Below are 19,486 nucleotides of genomic sequence, written 5' to 3' on the forward strand. Positions count from 1 at the left end.
AGTACTGGTAGCTGACATGTTTCAGACCGAAGCCCTTAATCATAGCTACTTTACAGCTCTCAATGTCAGGTTAAAAAGGAGGAAAGTACAATCACGGGCGGAGCATACACAGCCCACCTAAGGGGAGGAGAAAATTGTAAATTAAAGCTCCACCCAGTGGTTGTCTCTCCCTATACACATAGTAGTACATACACATAATATCAGACAAAAAGATAAAATACATAAGAGACCAAAATAGTAGTACAATAATAAAGTTCGTACAAACAATTCTCGAACTTGTCACTTTAACAGGTGGGCAAATGCTAACCTATGGGTATGGCAAGGAAAAAATGCAGACCTAGGTAAAAGAAATGATTGAAGTATGTTGAAACAACTAGACCTAACCTGTAACTAAAGCCAAATCCCATCTGGCATTGAGTCCATGGGCCCTTGTTCCCAGGCGAAAGTTCCAGAAAGCCTCTTGTTTGCGGATCAATGCTTGTATGTCTCCTCCTCTTATAGGTGGGAAAATCCGTTCTATGCCCTGAAAAGAGAAACCGGTCATGTCACCCTGATGGACTGTTCGATAATGCTTAGCTACATTTGATATGTTAGTCGTGGCCCAGGCCGCACACAAAAAATGTTCAGAGATGTGGCCTTTAGGGGCCTTGCGGTAAAGCCCAAGGCGCAAACGTCACAAGTCACCAAATATATCACATTTCTAGAATTGCAATTTATAAAATGTTTCATTGGCGACCTGTGCCCGTTTGACAAAGACTCTACATATTGAGTTTTCCTGTGTAACACACAATAATTGCAGGACGGGACTGCACATTTGTATGATCCCTTAAAAGCCAACCAAGTATGAGAGCCTGAACTATACATGCTTGGTGAAAGGATACTGCCAAGCGTGGGGGCTCGTCGTCTGGCGAACCTTATACCATGTTTCACAAATGGCCGCAAGTCCTCATCCCCCTCCAGGATCGGGAGATATTTGGCAACAACCTGAAATTCAGAGCTGTAAGTAGTGACGAAAGTGGGCTTATTGCCCTGTTCGCGATTTATGGTGTTGCCGCGTATCAACCGATCCCTGGGGATTGATATTGCTCGCTTCCTGCCCTCTGTAATGGTCCAACTTGGAGAGCCCCTCTCAAGCAAACGCCTCTCAACCAAGGAAAATTCATGTTCAAGAGCTGCCTCGCCCGAGCAATTTCGACGCGCCCTGATAAATTCGCCCACCGGAATTGCTCGAATAGTATGTGGTGGATGACAGCTCCTGGGCTGTAAAGTAGAATTACCAGCACATTCCTTACGATAGGTCTTAGTTTCAATTCTACCAGTGTCAAAATTGCCCATAAGGGTCAAATTATTATTATTATTTATTGTATTTATAAAGCGCCTACATATTACGCAGCGCTGCACATTAGATAAATGGGTTAACATACAGGTAGAACATACGGAAACTCACAAAAAAACAAGATCATGCAAATGATTTGATAACAATACAGTGTCATAGGTCAAAATAGAGACTGTTCGAGTCTACAAGAGGGGTGGTTGTGAGTAAGATTGCATAATCAAGCTGGATACATTAGGGAGGAGGGCCCTGCCAGAGGCTTACAATCTAAAGGGTGCGGTGGAGACAATAGGTGCATCTTTTGAGAGGGTGTCTAACAGAACATATTACGGTGCTGGTGTAGGGGGGTATGCAAGCGTGAAGAGGTGAGTCTTGAGAGCTTGTTTGAAGGTATTAAAGGTGGGGGCGAGTCTGACGGCTGGTGGGAGTGAGTTCCAGAGAGTAGGGGCAGCCCTGGTGAAGTCCTGCAATCGTGCATGTGACTGAGTTATGCGTGGTGCGACTAGGCGCAGGTCATTGGAGGATCGGAGGGGGCGGGCTGGTATGTGCCTGTGGACCAGATCAGAGATGTAGGTTGGGCAGGTCTTGTGCACTGATTTGTAGGCCAAGCACAGGATTTTGAAATTGATCCTAAAGCTAAAGGGGAGCCAGTGTAGTGCTTTACAGAGCGGAGTTGTAGAGGCGCTGCGGTGAGAAGAATTTATCAGTCTGGCTGCCGCATTCATTACCAATTGAAGTGGGGCAGTATGGTTAGAGGGAAGGCCAGACAAAAGCAAATTGCAGTAGTCTAGGTGGGAGATGACAAGGGCGTGGATAAGGAGTTTAGTGGTGTCAGGGGACAGGTAGGAGCGGATCTTGGATATGTTGCGGAGGTGGAAGTTGCAGGATATGGCAATACCTTAGATGTGGGCTGTAAAGGAAAGTTCAGAGTCCAGAGTAACGCCTAGACAGCGGGCTTGGGAGGTAGGGAGGATGGTAGTATTTTCGATAGTAACGTGCAGATCTGGGAGGGGTGCAGCTGTGCTGGGTGGGAATATTAGAAGCTCAGTCTTGTCCAAATTAAGCTTCAGATACCTGGCAGCCATCCAGGAGGAAATGGATGTGAGGCAGGCAGAGACTTTGTCCATGGTAGAGGAGGAGAGATCTAGGGTGTGGAGATATATCTGGGTGTCATCGGCATACAGGTGGTAATTGAAACCCATGGAGGAGATGATTTTGCCAAATGAGGCAGTATAGAGTGAGAACAGTAGTGGTCCTAGGACGGAACCTTGAGGAACACCAACTGAGAGGGGTGTAGGAGTGGATGAGAAGCCATTGAAAAATGTTGTGAAGGAGCGGTTGGAGAGGTAGGAGGAGATCCAGGCTAAGGCTAGGTCCTGAATGCCCATTAGCTGCAGGGAGTGCAGGAGGAGGGAGTGGTCAACAGTGTCAAATGCCGAGGAGAGGTCCAGGAGGAGCAGGATGGAGTATTTACCTTCGGCTTTGGCAAGGGCAAGGTCGTTTACCACTTTGGTGAGGGCTGTTTCTGTAGAATGGGCTGTGCGAAAACCAGATTGCAGGGGATCGAGAAGGGAGGTGGAGTTAAAGAAGTTGGTCAGGCGTTGGTGGGCCAGGAGTTCAAGAATTTTTGAGGCAAAAGGGAGGAGAGAGATTGGGCAGTAGTTGGATGGCAGAGCAGGATCAAGTGAAGATTTCTTTAGCAGGGGAAGCACAGTGGCCTGTTTGAATATGGAGGGGAAGATGCCGGTAGAGAAGGAGAGGTTGAAGAGGTGGGTGAGGACAGGGGCCAGATCAGAAAAATGTGGGTGCAGAGAATCAGATGGGACTGGATCTAGGGGGCAGGAAGTGGCAGGTGAAGTTGCCAGCAGCTGGTTGAATTCCTACACCATGACAGGATTGAAGGAGGTAAGGGATGAGAAAGAGGCAGGAGTCGGATGTGGTGGGGAGGCCGGGGCGATAGAGTGGAGGAGAGAAATATCCCTCCGGATGGTTGTAATTTTGTTGATAAAGTACTTAGATATGTCAGTGGCTGAGAGGGTGGAGGTTAGGGGGGGGGGGGGAAATGTGGGGTTAAGTAGGGCATTGAAGGTGGCAAAAAGACGACGTGGGTTGGAGGCTTGGGTAGCGATCAAGCGAGTGAAGTATATCTGTTTGCTATCAGCGAGGGCAGTATGGTACATCTGCAACTTGGTCTTGTAACCCAGGAAATCATTGTTGTGGCGGGATTTCCTCCATTTGCGTTCTGCAGCTCGTGTCTAATTTTGTAGTTTTTTTTGTGAGGGCACTGTGCCAAGGTTGGGGGTTGAGGCGACTGTTGGTCCGAAATGTCAGGGGAGCAGCATGGTCTAAGGCTGCGGAGAGGTTACTGTTGTATTGAGCTGCCGCTTCGTTGGGGCAGGTTAGGCTGGGGAGGGAGGAGGAGATAGAGTGGAGGGGTGTGGCTAGTACATTGGGGTCAAGGTTGCGCAGATCTCTCTGCCAACGTCCAGTTTGGGGAGGGGGACAGGGGGTGCTGGATGGAGTGAGGGTGAAAGTGATGAGGTGGTGGTCGGAGATAGGGAATGGTGTAATGTCCAGGTTTATAAGTGCGATGGCTTTGGAAAAAATTAGGTCCAAAGTATTACCAGCACTGTGGGTTGTGGCGTTAGTATGCTGAGTGAGGCCAAGGGAGTTGGTGAACGAGAGAAGCTGAGTGGCAGCAGAGGTGGTAGGCTTATCAATTGGAATGTTAAAGTTTCCGAGGATGATTGTTAGGAGGTCGGAGGACAGGGTGTGTGGGAGCCAGGAGGCAAGGTTTTCTAGGAAGTGCGATATTGTACTGGAGGGGGGGCGGTATAGGACTGCAATAATGTCTGGGAGGGGATGGTAGAGGCGGATAACATGGGCCTCAAAGGAGGTAAATTAAAGAGAAGGGGGAGGGGTAAGGACACAGAAGGTGCAGGAAGGGGAGAGGAGTAGGCCCACCCCTCCCCCAGACCTGTTACCTGGTCTTGGGGTATGACTGAGGTGTAGACCCCCATAGGATAGGGTGGCAGCTGCAGGCAGGTCAGAGGGGGTGAGCCAGGTCTCAGTAAGGGCAAGAAAGGTGAGGGTTTTTGAGATAAAGAGGTCATGGATAGTTGTAAGCTTGTTGTGGATAGATCTGGCATTCCAGAGAGCGCCGGATAGAGGAAGAGATTGTCTGAGTATGGGGCGGATGGGAATGAGATTGGGGTGAGAATGTTCGTGGGTATGGGGAGGGTGGGAGGTGCGGCGGGGAGAGGGGCTTGGTGGGTGAATTTGGTTGTGGTGGGTGAGGGGGGAAGTATGAGGAGGGGAATGGGGGGGCTGGGAGACCGGAGTGGGCCTGGGGTTAGGATGTGTGGTGAGCAGTGGACAAGGGACCAGGGGGAGGAGCAGATGGAGCCAGAACATGAGGCACCAATAGGGCGGGTGATCAAGGGAAAGAGGAGGAGGTATGAGGGGGGTACGCATAATGATGTGTTAGGGATACATACTGTTGCACTGGGAGTGGTGGGGAAAATAGGTAGGGAAAATGGTGTAGCAGAGGTTGGAGAATACTTGGTGGTGGGCTTAACTAGGGCAATGGAGCAGCGTCAAATCAAGGTAATCGATGCTATATAGTGCCAAATATGTGTAAATTCCAAATTGCACATGTTGTTATTAAGATAATCCATGAATAATGCAATTGTGAGAGATCGCGGAAAAGCCGCCGCGAGTGCTACTGAGCAGGCGGCTGATTCCGCGTCCAGTGCGTCTGGCGGCAAAGCGGAACGCGGAAAAGCCGCCGCATGCAACAACAGTCAGGCGGCTGATTCCGTGTCCAGCGCGGCGGTTTGCATGCAGCAGCATGCAGCTGGTGTGGCTGAGCCTGTTAGTTCACACAGGTTTAGGGCTACGCACACGCGCGCCAGAAGTCAGGACCTTTATGCCAGCAGGAGATGTGTCAGCTGATCAGGATGATCAGCTGATTCCTGCTGGACTCCTGATTGGCTGAGTGGTTCGGGCGGGGCGGCAGAGTCCTGCAACTATATATACAGCTTGCTTGTCAGTTGCTGGTTGTCTGCCGTTGCGATCACTACGTGGAAGCACTCAGACCTTTAGTCAGATCCTACAGTGTGTTAGAACCAGGTGGACCTGGGAATTCACACTTAGCCAGTTTACTTGTACTGTTAATCTGTGTTATTATTCAGACTAGTTCCAGGGTGCTGAGACCAAGGACCTCGCACTCAGACTAGGCATTGTTTGATATCTGTTATGACTTCTTGCTTTTCTGATTACTCCTCTGTCTTCTGATTCGGTACCTCGCATATCCGATATTCCGTTGCCAGACCCTGCTTGCCTTGGATACCGAATCAGCCTTCTGTCTTTGTACTTTATCTGTCATCTCTGTTGCCGAACCTCTGCCTGTCTGACCCTCCAATGTCTCCCACTGGAGGGTTATCTCTGAGGCTTGCCTCTCCGAGACGCCTGCCCCAAGCAGACGATTACTGCTAGGGGTCGAGATTCCTCACACTGCCTGGTTAGAGGATCTCACGCACGGGGTTCCCATTCAGAGGTAACCACACCTCTGAGGAATTGCCGTGTGGTGGATATTTCCACACTTCTGTGATTTATATTACTGTCTTTATTGTGTTCTTTTGCTGGTGCCCAGAGGTTAGCAATATATCGAATTATCGGTGATACTGCAGATCATCAATAATCGGGTATATATCTGCATTCTTGGTGATACTGCTGATCGCCAATAATCAGATTCTCTCTGCGTGCTGATACCGATCGTTACAGCAATCTTCGTTGATTCTCCTCTCCAAACAACCAAAATATCATCGATGAACCTTCCATACCACCCAACTTGGTCCAGATGGTGTCCTCCAACCCCAAAGATGTGAAATTTCTCCCACCATACCATGTACAAATTGGCCAGGGAGGGGAGAACTTGGTGCCCATAGATGCACCACACCTCTGGAGGTAGAAGGCGCCATCAAACATAAAATAATTTTGGGCCAGAAGGAACTCAGTTGCAGCGGAGATGAAAACACGAAGATCCGAAGAAAAGTTAGAATATCTTTCTAAGTGATACTGTAGGGCAGTAAGTGCCAAATGGTGTGGGATGCCAGAGTAAAGGGCCCTGACATCAATAGTCAGCCAACTACAATCTGCACCCCACTCAAAATCCAACAAGCTGGCCAACAGATGCTTGGAGTCTTTCAAATATCCAGGCAACCTTCTAACCAAAGGTTGCAGCATAGAGTCCACCCAACCGCTAAGGCGCTCCCCCAGAGAGCCAATTCCAGCCACGATTGGCCTACCCTCTGGGGGAATGCCCTGCTTGTGAATCTTTGGGAGATGATGAAAACCGGGATTGTAGGATGTTCAATGCCCAAATATTTGGCTAATTTATGATCCAGTACCCTTAGGCTCTCACCATAACTCAAACGGTCAAGGTATTGTTTGTGGAAATCATGTGTGGGATTACCAGGAAGTTTAAGATAAGTGCGGGAGTCTTTCACCTGTCTCAATGCTTCAGCTCTATAATCTGATTTATTAAGAATGACCACCGCCCCTCCCTTATCTGCATTGCGGATTACAATATTGGTATTATTCCTTAAACTCCTAATGGCCATAGATTAAGCTTTGGGTATATTAGAATTCCTACGCACCTGTACACCTGCAGCCAAATTCAGCAGGTCCCTCTCTACTAAGTCCTGAAAAATTTCTACAAGAGATGTCCTGGCAGTTAGAGGATAAAAGTCTGGATTCCTCACTCTAATGGGCTGCACATCATCTTTGGAGACCAGGCCTGCACTATCGGACACCAAGGCATCAAGGGCCCATCTAGTGCGTGTATCCCTGAAGTCTCTTATGTCAGGTATTTCAGCCCCAGGGCGAGTTTCCACCGGACAATCCTCCTTGTCGGACCTAAAATATTTCCTTAGAAGAATGGACCTGATGAACTTATTAACATCCAGTAAAGTGTTAAAAACATCAAAATGAAAGGAGGGAGAAAATGAAAGACCCCTTGATAATGCCTTCAATGCATGCTCTGTATGATGATAATTGGACAAATTAACAACATTAGTGACAACTAGTCCCTGATGGGACTGGCACCCGCCTTTACCTTTGTGTTTTAGATAGGGATGGGACGACGAATCCGGCGAATCCACGAATCCCTCGAATATTAGGAAATATTCGAGATTCGTGGACTCGAATCCCGATGCCATTTTCCGTTCGCCGAATCCGCCGAATCCCGACGCTGCATCACCGCGCATCCGCCGCTTCCCCCGCTCGCAATTGTCCTCCTCCCGCTCCCCGCAGCCGCCTCCGCTCGCCCGCCGCATAAATAAGAGGAAGCAGCCTCTCACCTCCAGCGTGGAGCCCGGAGCGGCAGACCTCCTACAGACTTTCTCATTCCCCCTAGTGACCGGCTCTTACTACGCGTCATCAGTAAGAGCCGGTCAGGTGGCCACTAGGGGGAACCAGGAAGTGAAGGGAGAAGGCTGCCGCTCCGGGCTCCACGCTGATGCTGGAGGTGAGAAGCTGCTTCTCCTTATGTATGCAGGGGGACAAGTGGAGGAGGCTGCGGGGGGAGGGAGGAGGATATGTTCCACCCATAAGAAGCCCCCATAGCCTGCTATCTATACTGAAGCCCCCATATGAAGCCCCCCATAGCCTGCTATCTATACTGAAGCCCCCCATAACCTGCTACCTATACTAAAGCCCCCATAGCCTGCTACCTATACTGAAGCCCCCCATACTGAAGCCCCCCATAGCCTGCTATCTATACTGAAGCCCCCCATAGCCTGCTATCTATACTGAAGCCCCCCATAACCTGCTACCTATACTAAAGCCCCCATAGCCTGCTATCTATACTGAAGCCCCCATACGAAGCCCCCCATAGCCTGCTATTTATACTGAAGCCCCCCATAGCCTGCTATCTATACTGAAGCCCCCCATAACCTGCTACCTATACTAAAGCCCCCATAGCCTGCTACCTATACTGAAGCCCCCCATACTGAAGCCCCCCATAGCCTGCTATCTATACTGAAGCCCCCCATAGCCTGCTATCTATACTGAAGCCCCCCATAACCTGCTACCTATACTAAAGCCCCCATAGCCTGCTACCTATACTGAAGCCCCCCATACTGAAGCCCCCCATAGCCTGCTACCTATACTAAAGCTCCCCATAGCCTGCTACCTATACTAAAGCCCCCCATAGCCTGCTAACTATGCTGAAGCCCCCCATACTGAAGCCCCCCATAGCCTGCTACCTATACTAAAGCCCCCCATAGCCTGCTACCTATACTAAAGCCCCCCATAGCCTGCTACCTATACTGAAGCCCCCCATATCCTGCTAACTATGCTGAAGCCCCCCATACTGAAGCCCCCCATAGCCTGCTACCTATACTGAAGCCCCCCATAGCCTGCTACCTATACTGAAGCCCCCATAGCCTGTTACCTATACTAAAGCCCCCATAGCCTGCTAACTATACTGAAGCCCCCCATACTGAAGCCCCCCATAGCCTGCTACCTATACTAAAGCCCCCCATAGCCTGCTAACTATGCTGAAGCCCCCCATACTGAAGCCCCCCATAGCCTGCTACCTATACTGAAGCCCCCCATAGCCTGCTACCTATACTGAAGCCCCCCATAGCCTGCTACCTATACTGAAGCCCCCCCATAGCCTGCTACCTATACTGAAGCCCCCCATAGCCTGCTACCTATACTGAAGCCCCCCATAGCCTGTTACCTATACTGAAGCACCCCCATAGCCTGCTACCTATACTGAAGCCCCCCATAGCCTGTTACCTATACTGAAGCACCCCTATAGCCTGCTACCTATACTAAAGGCCCCTATACCCTGCTACCTATACTGAAGGCCCCTATACCCTGCTACCTATACTGAAGGCCCCTATACTCTGCTACCTATACTAAAGGCCCCTATACCCTGCTGCCTATACTGAAGGCCCCTATACCCTGCTGCCTATACTGAAGCCCCCTATACTCTGCTACCTATACTAAAGGCCCCTATACCCTGCTGCCTATACTGAAGGCCCCTATACCCTGCTGCCTATACTGAAGCCCCCTATACTCTGCTACCTATACTGAAGGCCCCTATACCCTGCTGCCTATACTGAAGGCCCCTATACCCTGCTGCCTATACTGAAGGCCACTATACTCTGCTACCTATACTGAAGGCCACTATACCTTGCAACCTATAGTGAAGGCCCCTATACCCTGCTGCCTATACTGAAGGCCACTATACCCTGCTGCCTATACTGAAGGCCACTATACCTTGCAACCTATACTGAAGGCCACTATACCCGGCTGCCTATACTGAAGGCCACTATACCTTGCAACCTATAGTGAAGGCCCCTATACCTTGCTAGCTATACTGAAGACACCTTTACCTAGCTACCTATAGTGCGGGCAACTATTCCATGGATCGCACAATTCTTATGTGCAGGATTCGTTAGATTCGGGATTCGAAAGGTTCGAGATATTCGAGAACCTTTTTAGATTCGGATCCGGATTCGGATTCGAAGAAATTGTGGATTCGTCCCATCCCTAGTTTTAGACCTGCCCTCCTTGTCTTCCGCCTCGGTTTCCTTTCCCCAGGGGCCTCTTGTGTCGTTTTTGTGGTGTGTCCCTTTGGGATATAAGTTTTTTGAAGATTCAGATTGTATATGTGTTGGTTGCACTCCACCTGTGGAGGCATTTTCCACAGGTTTAGGACCAGGGTTGCGATTAGGGATTTCTGGGGCACCAGAATCTGCCCCCCCCCTCTGGAAAAATGACCCACCTCCTGTTTCTAGACCGTGATCTCCTGGTGTTAGCACTTGGGGATCTGGGGGCAGCCTCTCACCTCCCCCACTCGTATACTAAATTATTCTTATAGTCATTGGTATCTCGTACATATTTGTTTCTTTTAGTTTCTGTAATAATAGATTCCAACTTGGATATATTATCTATTAATTTACTGTGCAATTCATCATACAATTCCAATGAACTAAGCTTAAAGAAAATATTCACAACAATTACAGCACCCTGATACTGCGCTCATATGCTGAGTCAGATGTTATATAGGTCACCTCTAAAAAATGTTTGATATAAAAGATAATGAATCAAACATTCATATTACATGTGCTAAGTTCTAAGTAAAACACAATAGCAGGCAGTAACCACATGTATAATGTCCTTGCTCATATAATAATTATCATGTAGGAGCGCTCTTCCTAGATGCGTGCAACCATCAAAATAAAGTTCTTCAATAAAAATGGTTAAGCGCTCTTCTCTGCCTGTTCACGCGATGTGGAATCCGCTTTTTGCTTACACAGACTGGGAATAGCCAAGAGAGGACTGCCAGAGAGGCTGCGGGGTGGCCAATACCCCGAATGCGAGCATTGGCCTTGGAGGCCTAGAAGTCTGGTGAGTCTCTCCCCGAAGGGGGGGCTTTTTCATTATATGACATATTTGCTGTGTCTAAGAAGGAACAGGCAGAGAAGAGCGCTTAACCATTTTTATTGAAGAACTTTAAGCTTAAAGAGAGTCTGAAGCGAGAATAAATCTCGCTTCAGACCTCATAGATAGCAGGGCCATGTGTGCCCCTGCTAAAACGCTGCTATCCCGCGGCTTAATGGGGGTCCCTTCACCCCCAAATCCCCTCCGTACAGCGGGGGAGCGCTTCTGCATTGGGGCAGTGCTAACCGCCGCAGCCCTGCCCCACGCGCGTCTGTCAGACGCGTATCTCCGCCTCTCCCCCGCCCCTCTCAGTCTTCCTTCACTGAGAGGGGCGGGGGAGAGGCGGCGATGCGCGTCTCATAGACGCAACTAGAGGCAGGGCTGCAGCCGTTAGCCCTGCCTCCAGGAAAAGAAGATTTACGACCAAGTCTATGACCAAGGTTTGCGGGGGTGGGTTTGGGGGTGAAGGGACCCCCGTTTAGCCGCGGGATAGCGGCGTTTTAGCAGGGGCACACATGCCCCTGCTAACTATGAGCTCTGAAGCGAGATTTATTCTCGCTTCAGAGTCTTTTTAAGGAGATTAGCATTCAAGTCAGAAATTTCAACTTTAATGGCCACCAATTTATCTTCCTCATATTTGATAATTAATTTCATGAGACTAAGTGAGCATTCCGTAAGTATGGTATTCCACTCCAATATAAACTGATCACAATAGACCGTGGTGGGTAACTTCTTGATGCGTAGGCCTTGAGGAATAATTTTCTCAGCAACATAGTGCTTTAAAGTTGACAAATCCCACCATGTCGTAGTCTCTTTGTTCATTAATTTTTCCAAGTCAAAGAAGGCAGTTCTAAGTCCCAGATTAGACTGAGAGTCCCATAATCTCGGATTTTTGGAGAATACTGCTGAAAATGTATTGTATCTTTCAAGATCAGAGTCCAGGTCCACCATAGGGATAATGTGTTTCTCATACGTGGAGTGTAGGGGTAGTCTGGCGAGAAAAATGATCACTGTCTTGGGGGCTATATTGAACCAGGGCTGGATCTATATCTGAAGCCACAAAAAGGGTATCTATATCCTGTATATTTTGTGCAGTAAAGCCCTCGGTCACAGCTGGCAGATCAGTGGAGGTGATGGGAAAATGTAAAGAAAGTCTCTTTACCTGCCTGGACGCTCTGATTCCACAGTCCAGGTCCTCCATAAGCCCTTTCACAAGGTCCCAACAGTGTGGACGCACACCATCCCTAGATTGCGGCTGTGGTATGGCTGCTGAAGGTTCGGCGGTGGGGGCCATGACAGTCCTCTTTGGTCGCGCCCCAAGATCCCTGCCGTGCCGCGCTAAACTTTCCTTTGTAAGCCTGGCGGAGTAACGCTGGTTGTCGTCCTCCTCCATCACCAGGACTTCTGCTGACGTCAAATTCGGGTCCATTCCGGATCTTCGCGTCTGGCTTGTTCCTCCCAGCACCGACTCTGTTGCTCCAACCTGCAGGGAGCTATCCAGGGGATCCCTTGCACTCTGGCTCGAGGGGAGCAATGCAGCAGCATGATCTCCACCCGAACGCCGATCACATGAGGCTCCAAATTGGGTAAGCGGACGCTTATTGGGTTTAGCATGATAGTCCATCTTGATTTTAGTGACATATTTGTACATTTCCTGTCTAACATTAGAGGAGCTGTTGGTCTTGCTCCTGAGGACACGTTGCTCCTTATGTGCCATAAAAATCCAGGCAAAGACTGTAAGTGTTGGAAATAATTGTCCATGTGACACAGGAGCTGGTTTAGGCAAAGATGAGCTGGAAAACAAGGAAAAAAATGCTCTACTGTGCTGTTGTAGACAGTGCAGGATCACAGGCAGCCACCCCAATTGGAACAGAACAGAACAAAAGTGAGATCCGCAGCTATGTCTTCACACGTAACTTTTATTTAGGACATATCCCAGTACAGTCCAGCCTGGTAGCTGACATGTTTCTGACCGAAGCCATTAATTATAGCTACTTTACAGCTCTCTCTCAATGTCAGGTTAAAAAGGAGGAAAGTACAATCACGGGCGGAGCATACATCGCCCACCTAAGGGGAGGAGAAAATTGTAATTTAAAGCTTCACCCAGTGTTTGTCTCCCCCTATACACATAGTAGTACATACACATAAAATCAGACAAAAAGATACCTAGGTCTGCATTTTTTCCTTGCCATACCCATAGGTTAGCATTTGCCCACCTGTTAAAGTGACAAGTTCGAGAATTGTTTGTACAAACTTTATTATTGTACTACTATTTTTTGCTCCTTATGTATTTTATCTTTTTGTCTGATATTATGTGTATGTACTACTATGTGTATAGCGGGAGACAACCACTGGGTGGAGCTTTAATTTACAATTTTCTCCTCCTCTTAGGTGGGCGGTGTATGCTCCGCCCGTGATTGTACTTTCCTCCTTTTTAACCTGATATTGAGATATGTAAAGTAGCTATGATTAAGGGCTTCGGTCCGAAACATGTCAGCTACCAGGTTGGACTGTACTGGGATATGTCCTAAATAAAAGTTACGTGTGAAGACATCGCTGCGGATCTCACTTTTTTTCCGTATTATCCATTAACTATTAGCAAGCTGTACCATTTGGGCTCCCGCTGTCTCTGTGTCTTTTTCCCAAGGGTATAAAGACACCTCCACCCTCCTACCATAAGTAGCGGGGATTCACTAGAATTGCTGTTTTTATCCATTTTTGCATGGAAAAAAAGTTGAAAATGCACTCTTTTGACATCACCTGATTTTGGGGCCCCAAAGAACCCCTTTGTTTTGGAATTAAAGCAATATGTGGTTTGGTGTGTGATGTTAAAATGTAATTGATGATAAAAAAATTCCAATAAAAATTATTGAAACACAAAATGTAATTGATGGTTGCTATGGATTTCATCACCTCCTTTTGGCACCATATCACGGGAACAGGGGCGCCTCTAGCCATTTTGTAACTCCAGGTGAGAAATCCTGTGGCGCCCCACCCATGGTTGCCCACCAGCCCCATACCCCCCACCCCCGTGGTGAAACTTACCCCCGAGCCCCCTGAAAATAATCGTAATGCAGCAGCATTTCACCAGGAAATCAGAAAATATACTTATTGCGCCATGGGTTCACCAGAAAATAGTTGCAATGTGGCGGAGCGTTTCACCAGAAAATACACTTATTGCGGCATGCACTCACACCACACACAGTACACACACACACACACTATACACATGCACAGTACATACACGCACACACTATACACATGTGCACACACACACTATACACATGCACACACACGCAGTACACACTATATACACACACACACACCGCACACAACACACACACTATACACACACACTATACACACACACTATACACACACAGTACACACACACACTATACACACGCACGGTACACACACACACTATACACACACACACACTATACACACGCACTACACACACTATACACACACACACACAGTGCACACACACAGCACACACACTATACACACTACACACTATACACATACTCTATACACAGCACACAGACACACACACTATACACACGCACAGTACACACACACACTATAGACACACACTATACACAGCACACAGTACACACACACTATACACAGCACACAGTACACACACACTATACACATGCACACACTATGCTGCTAGACTCAGTCTCTACATCCACGCAGTTACCAGTAGCAGAGAGAGAGAGGAGTTTAGACATGCCAACAATATGAGTGGGGGAAGTTCTTGCAACCAGGCTAGATGTCTGTCAACTCTGCCTCTGTTCATGTGAGTACTAGGTATGAGTTACTTGTTTGAAGGAACTGTTCAGAATGAGCTAATCAGTTATGAGTCAAGAGTCAGGACTCAGGAGCAGCTGCTGTAATCAGATCCCCGAGTGAGCTGGGAGGAGTGCCTTATCTCACTCATTACTGTGGTTTTTTGAATCATTGAGCCGAAAGAACTGAATGAATCAGTGAATGAGTTGAGTCAGGCACTACTGTTAATGCTGCTGCTGTAATCAGATCCCCGAGTGAGCTGGGAGGAGTGCCTTATCTCACTGACTCACTCATTACTGTGGTTCTTTGAATCATTGAGCCGAAAGAACTGAATGAATCAGTGAATCAGGTATGAGATGAGTCAGGCGCTGCTGACTGTTAATGCTGCTGCTGTAATCTGATCCCTGAGTGAGCTGAGAGGCATTTCCTCTCACTACTAAGTGCAGCTTTCGCCCTCCCCTCCTCCTGCGCTCTAGGCAAATATTTGTACCAGCCTGGTGGTTGAGACGGCAGTGCACAGGAACTGCAATAACTTGACATTATCACAGCCACCAGATATCTCATCTCAAAAGTGGACACCAGTAGGAGTAGAGGGTTCATACGTGACCCTTAATATATGTCTGTGCAATCTTGCTAGTTAAATAATACATGATGAAGTTACCTTTGTCATACTTGTCAGATATTAGTTTTTGTTTTTTTGGTTTTTTTTTCTACTGGTACTTTTTCTTTACCTGCCTGTAGTAACCAGGTATCACCATGCTTAATTTAACTGATATGCTGGTGAATAAAAAAAGCACTTGCCCAATGATATGTTGCTGTGCTTTAAAGACCGAATAAGTTACTATTCTCCCCACCATACCATCTACATGGTATAATCAATAATAGCTTCAATTTATGCAGGTTTTTCTGCCTGCTGAGCTACATCCCTTTGCTCTGTTTTGCCCATGTGACCAGAAATGTGACACTAAATTCCAAAATATGGCATGCAAACAAGGTAATGGAAATTGGAAAAAAAAAACATTTTTTTACTTACTGCTAAAATCCTAAGGCCAAACATTGCATTTTTTTTTGTAAACCTAAGATGATAACAAGCGAAAAGAATAAATACAGAGTGAAGAATACTATATATATCCTGGAAGCTAGATTTAAAACACTAAGCCAACACAAGACAAATAGTGTCTAGCAAGATGACAATTTTGCAATAGAATATTTTTGTCTCAAAAGCTGTGAAAATTAATGCAAAATATAGTATGCAAACATTATGACTCCAGAATTATGTTCTCTCTACCGGAATATAAATACAAGTTGTGTAACGCGGAACTGTATTCAAAACAAGATAGATAGATAGATAGATAGATAGATAGAGTGTGTGTAACTTTTTTGCCAACAATTAACTTAATACAACAAAGCATTGAATGCATCATTAACCTGTTTTGTTTTATTTTTTTGTTTTTGTTTTTGTTTTTTTTGTTTTTTGTGTGGAACTTAAATGGGGACCGTAAGCAAAAATTGAACTTCATCCCAATCAGTAGCTGATGCCCCCTTTCCTATGAGAAATCTATTCCTTTTCTCAAACGGATCATGCAGGGCCTCTATATGGCTGACTTTGTTGTGAAACCCCTCCCACAAATGATGTTAGTGCCTCACAGGCAGCACTGAGGTACTGACATCACACTGTGGGAGCCTTGATGCATTGTGGGAAATAACAGCTGTTTACAACTGTCAAAAAAGCAAGCAGGATCTCCTTCCAGTAATATCACTCGCCAACAGTAAAAATGTTACCATGTGATAAATGTCATAATGTAAATCAGGGAGAGGAAAGATTTTACAATGAGAAAACACTGACTAAATCATATATACATAATTATTGTAGAAATACAACACTTTTTTAATTACATTATTTTCACTGGAGTTCCTCTTTATACTGTACCAAAGCAGATTAAAACATAAAAAGTTAGATACTTATCAAAGAAGCGGGAACATCCTTCTGGCCCTCACCATTGCAGTGTAAGGATCCCCGGAATACAGGGCTGGTTTAAGGGGCCCTGGGGCCCCAGGGCAAACTTAATCTGCGGGGCCCTCTTTCCCCCACAGTTTCCTCCTGACCACTAATAATAATAATTTGCCTCACCAGGATTGCACTTTTATTTAGCTTTCCTGTATGACAAGAAGACACCCAACACTAGGGGAAGAGGGAAACAAGGGTGAATGAGGGAGGCTGGTGCACACCAAGACTGCTTCTGAGCGTTTTTCAAATCGACAGTGATTTGAAAAGCGCTTGGCTAATGTTACCCTATGACGGTGTTCTCACAGCAGGCAGCAGCATTGTGATTTTTTCAAAATCACAAACACACAGCATATAGCATGTTTTTGAGCGATTCATTCAAAAATCGCTGTGAAAAAAAAAATCGCTTCACAAAATCGCACTCACAAATTGCTAACAATTGCTATTGTGATTTTTGGCGTGCACTAGCCCAGAGAGAGAAGGAGTGGAGAGAAATTGAGAATCGCCTGAGATGGAGCAGAGAGCTTATCTGTATTGCAGTCCCACATCACATAGAGGCTATTTGCCTGTAATATGACTCCTGTCCCACAAGTCAGAAAGCAGCCCTCCTGGAGTCTAGGGACTGTCAAAAACTTTTTAACTTGTTTAACACCTTATCCACACATGCAGTCATTATAACAATGGGGAGAGACCAGACAGATATTTTCCCACAGACCCTCCAGGCAAGCTCTGCATCGTGCTGTGTATATTTACCAGCTTGCCTGCCCTGGAATTGCACTTTTATCAGCTAGCCTAGTGTTTCACATTGCCTTACAACAACAAACCTGAATACACCAGGCACTGGACCGGCCCTAAATCACTGAATAAAAGGCGGCCTGGGGGGAGATTGCCCCCCCCTTCCCCCAGCACTAGAGAAAGAGGGAAAACAAGGGTGAATGAGGGAGAGATGAGTAGTGGAGAGCTTGAGATAGGGCTGGTGCACACCAGAGCGGTTCTGGAACGTTTTTTAAAACGCTTGCAGGGGGGGAAACCGCTTGGCTAATGAAAGTGAATGGGCTGGTGCACACCAGAGCGGCTCGTTTTTTCCACAAATGCAAACTCGGGGGCTGCAGCATTTTTGAGATTTCTGAGGCATTTCTGCCTCAATATAAAGTATAGGAAAGTGGAAAACTGCTGTGAAAAACGCTAGATCAGAGCGGTTTTCCAGGCGTTTTTGTTACAGAAGCTGTTCAATAACAGCTTTACTGGAACAATATATGAAATCTGCTACACAAAAACACTCCAATAAACGCTAGGCATGTTTAGAGAACGTCTCTAAACACGCCTAGAATAGCTCTGAAATCTGCTTCAAAAACCTCTAGCATTTTGCAGATCTGCTAGAGGTTTTTGGTGTGCATTGTCTGGGCCATAGAGCAGAGAGCATATCTGTATTGCAGTCCCTCATCCCACAGAGGCTACTTGCCTGTAATGTGTCTCCTGTCCCTGCCAGTCTCTCACACAAGTCAGAAAGCAGCCCTCCTGGAGTTTAGGGACAGTCAAAAACTTTTCAACCTGGGAAATACCTTATGTAGCTGTCCACATCAGTCTTTACAATAGTGAAAGAGCTGAGTTTCCCACAGACCCTGCAGGAGGCAAGCCTCTGTACAGTTACCAGCTTGCCAGCTGCTTCAGCGATATCAGGGAATTTTTTTAAAGGTACAGGAGGTATTCCAGACATCCAGCTAGCCAGTGATGTCTCCCACCCATTCACCTTTTCTTGCACACAGTCACAGCATGTCTCTATCCCTCAGCCCCATCTCCCAGGAGATCAGGGGACATCTGCAGGCTGAAAGATAAGATGCAATGCACAGTGAGTTAAGGCCCATACACACGCCGGATTTCCGCGAACGACGGGTCGTTTGGACGCCAAAACGACCAGTCGTTCTGACGTCAAATCAGGCGGATCGCTCAAGTCCGCTCTTATCAGCCGAACGACAGACTGTACACACGCCTGATTTGACGTCAGAACGGCCGGTAGTTTAAACATCCAAACGACCCGTCATCTGCGAAAATCCAGCGTGTGTATGGGCCTTTAGACTCACGGAGATGTGTCCGTGTTCCTGGCTGCTTCCAGCCTTGTCAGCGGCACACACAGGGCTTGATTCACAAAGCGGTGCTAACCTACTCAGCACGTCTAAAGTCTTTAGACGCGCTAACCAGGGTGCTAAGTAGGTTAGCACCGGATTTCTCAATCAGATCGTGCGCTAAAGTTTTACGCGCGCTAAGTCCCATAGGCTTTAATGGGCACTTCGCGCGGTGCGCCCTGCGCTCTGTGCAGTACGCGCGTAAAGTTTTACGCGCATAAAGTGTTGCGCGCGTAAAGTTTTATGCACGAAAAGCTTGTTTAGACATGCTAAGGGGGTTTTCACAGGCGTGCTAACAGTTAGCACCGCTTTGTGAATCAAGCCCCCAGACAGCATGTCTCCCTCTCTCAACCCCCCTCTCCCAGTGCAGTGAGTAACACAGACTCACTGAGATGTGTCCATGTTCTGGGCTGCTTCTGTTTCACAGTCTGCCCCCCTGCGTGTACACACAGACACCATCACTATACCTCACAGATCAGCAGCCACTGAATGCCTGGCGGTGGGCAGCAAAACTTCCTGAAGTGTGCTGGTAGGCGGGGCAGCCTGCATACACTTGGCTTGAACTTTCAAGCCTCTTTAGTAAAAACAAATAAACAGCAGTGGGGAAAACAACTCAGTCAGCAGGGGGCCTTTGAAGTGGTGGGGGCCCTGGGGCAAATGCCCAGTTTGCCTGAATGGTAGCGCCGGCTCTGCCGGATATGTTCTCATGGCCACACTCCTCACCATGTATGAGTGAGACAATACTGCACTTACATGAGTATAGATGAG

At 47.4% G+C, this 19,486-nt stretch overlaps 1 long non-coding RNA gene across 1 annotated transcript in view; it reads right to left on the bottom strand.

Annotated features, from left to right (window-relative positions):
* The window catches only part of LOC137517598 (uncharacterized), a 176,706-nt gene that overhangs the window by 137,604 nt on the left and 19,616 nt on the right, over positions 1-19,486 (bottom strand). Inside the window, exon 2 of the long non-coding RNA XR_011020588.1 lies at positions 385-523. This is a non-coding gene — a long non-coding RNA (uncharacterized lncRNA). The remainder of the gene's footprint in view (positions 1-384; positions 524-19,486) is intronic.

Source organism: Hyperolius riggenbachi, chromosome 5, assembly GCF_040937935.1.
Source record: "Hyperolius riggenbachi isolate aHypRig1 chromosome 5, aHypRig1.pri, whole genome shotgun sequence".
NCBI classification, from domain to species: Eukaryota; Metazoa; Chordata; class Amphibia; order Anura; family Hyperoliidae; genus Hyperolius; species Hyperolius riggenbachi.